Source organism: Malurus melanocephalus, unplaced genomic scaffold (genome assembly GCF_030028575.1).
Source record: "Malurus melanocephalus ecotype Western Australia unplaced genomic scaffold, MMel_1.1 scaffold_306, whole genome shotgun sequence".
In the NCBI taxonomy this organism is placed as follows: domain Eukaryota; kingdom Metazoa; phylum Chordata; class Aves; order Passeriformes; family Maluridae; genus Malurus; species Malurus melanocephalus.
The window spans coordinates 131,661-134,255 of NW_026623538.1; positions in this window are offsets into that span (position 1 = coordinate 131,661).

Below are 2,595 nucleotides of genomic sequence, written 5' to 3' on the forward strand. Positions count from 1 at the left end.
TTTTTTTTTTTTTTTTTTGTCTTGATGTCATTACTTTGGAGAATACATTCAGCGTGTGAAAACTGGAGGGGTTTCACTACTGGAAACTCTAATTGCCATTACACACAAAACCCACGCCACTTTATGGAGCTAGGACATTCCCCCTAGCATTGATATTAATGTGGCTCTGCTTTGCACATGCTGAGGGGAGGTTAGGAGGCCATACCTGAGCAATTTTAAGTGTGTGATGCCTTCCTATATCATTCAAAGATATCTTTTGGRACCCAGTGAAGCAGAAGATCCAGAAGATCCATGGGAAGATCCAGAATCTCTTAATGAATGTTGTCCTCATGGTTGGTCTAGACCAGGCCCTATGTGCCMTTTTCTCTCATTTCAGCAGGGCTCTCCAGGTGCCCAGAGGTGTCCAGCACCCAGCCCATTGGCCCTGCAGAACCGTAGGACCTGACAGTAACACCTGATGGTGGCACACTCTTAGGAACCTGATCATGCAGCCAGGAGAAGGATCAGYACCTCCACGGTCCATATTATTTAGGAAAAAAAAAATCTCTCTCCTTTGCCTGATTCTCTAAAACACATGGAGATCTTAAATACCTATGTCTACACTGGGAAATAATTTTGTCTAGTAGCYGTTGATCAGCTGGTTGAAGAAATGCAGCTCTGACAGCTCCACTGCATGAAGKTCAGGMATTTCACACAGGACTAAATTTCCCTCATCTCCTGTAACTCAGCAATCCACACACCAGCAATCAGGTGGCTGAACTCACATTTAGACCCTTACAGGCATTTAGCAACCTAAATGCCCAAACTGTTAACACAGAGATTTAAAACAAACAAATGAACCTTACATGTGTTGTCCTGGCTTGTGTACTTCAGGTACTATGCCAGAAAATATATTGACAAGTAGGAAGTAGGAAGTGGGAAGTGGAAAGTAGAAGGTAAGGGAGTCAAAAGCAAGAAAAAAATGGGTAAAAGAAAGGAAATAAAATCCCCATCTGTCTTCAATGTGCAGTATCCCATTCTGTTGGACATTCAGAGAACCTGAGCATACATAAATAGAAGMCCCTCAGAAGAACAAAACTCCCCATGCAATAAAGGGATTTCCAGCCCTGAGTATWTTGCGTGCAGGGTTTACACCACAGGGGCAATACATTGACAGACCGTGACTTCATATATASATCACTGAGCTATTACAGCTCTTAGGATGTTCAGGAGGTTGTAATTAGTGAGCACCAGGGTGTGCAAGCCCCCTGCATGGGGCTGCCAAGGCTAATCCATGTCAGCGCCTACRAGCAATGGTGGAAAATAAAACATTTCAGTGAACAGCACCAGGAAAATCTAAGCCAGGCCAAGACAGCCACAAGCCCCTGTGATATGAAAYAAAAGCAAACAAAATAATCTGTGGGTCAGGACTAGCTGTGGATCCAAGGCTTATTTTTATGATGTGCCTTCTGAATCGAGACAAAAAACCAGATAGGAAAATGGCAAATGGGAATGTTRGGGTGTCTGTTTTATGTCCTCACAAAATAATCCAAACAGATATAAGTACACCACTTATACTGAGGGCTGGGTGAGACATCTCCAGATGATTTTTACACCAGGAACAGGTAACTTTCCCATCTAATGCTTCTCAGTGGACTGTGAGATGTGGATCCATTTACCAAGRTCAAAAGTGAACTCTTGTCATTGATGATCCTCAAGTTTCCATTTGACAGCAGGTAAAGGTTTCAGGTTTTTATTTCCTTTTGTCTGTCTGCTCCTTGGCAGCCCTGGTCCATTGGCCCCATTGCCTGCCCTCCCACATACCAGCCCCACRAGTAGAGCAGACACTTAGATTATAGGAGAAACCTCTCTCAGGCTGGTAAGGAGCTTAATAATTGCATTTTGGGGGATTTCCACACCCAAAATGCTGCATCAGCACACCAACACAGCAGCAGGTGGATGGGCAAAGCTACTGTTACATCTTCATTTATCATTCTTCTCCAGAATTTTTCTGATCTTATCAYCACTCCTCTCTCTGTGCTTCAAAGTCAGCTGGATCACCAGCCTTTGAGGCTGCATCATCAGCCATCACCAATTATTTCAGTCACGCATGAAAAATTAACTCTTGTGTGCCATGGAAAACTGAGGTGGACTGAGAACCATCTCCATGGCTGGTACTGTGTGGAATTATATTCCAATTGTTTGGAAGTTTTTCAGCACATTCTTTTGGGTAGCAGACCTTCCCTGCCCCCTGTGCTCTAAGGAATTGAGCTCTCACAACAACAGCAAATAATAATTACTGTGATTCTGTCATAATGGATGTTTGYACCAGGGAAACAGATTCTAAAAGAATAAAGTGTATCCAGTTGCAGAAAACAGACCCAAACCRTGACCTGTGTGCCCTCAAAAGAGCCGTGAACTGAATTTCAATGACCCATTCAAGAATAAGCTGCATATCAGGAAACAGCCAGTTCATCCCTCCAAACACCAGGCTCATGGTGCATATTTGCAAACACAAAAACAGTGTACCTCACCTCATGAACAATCTCTTGTATCTGATTTGCCTGCATTGGTTACTTTCCAAATGGTTGCTTTTATCTTGTTTGGGAAAAGGAA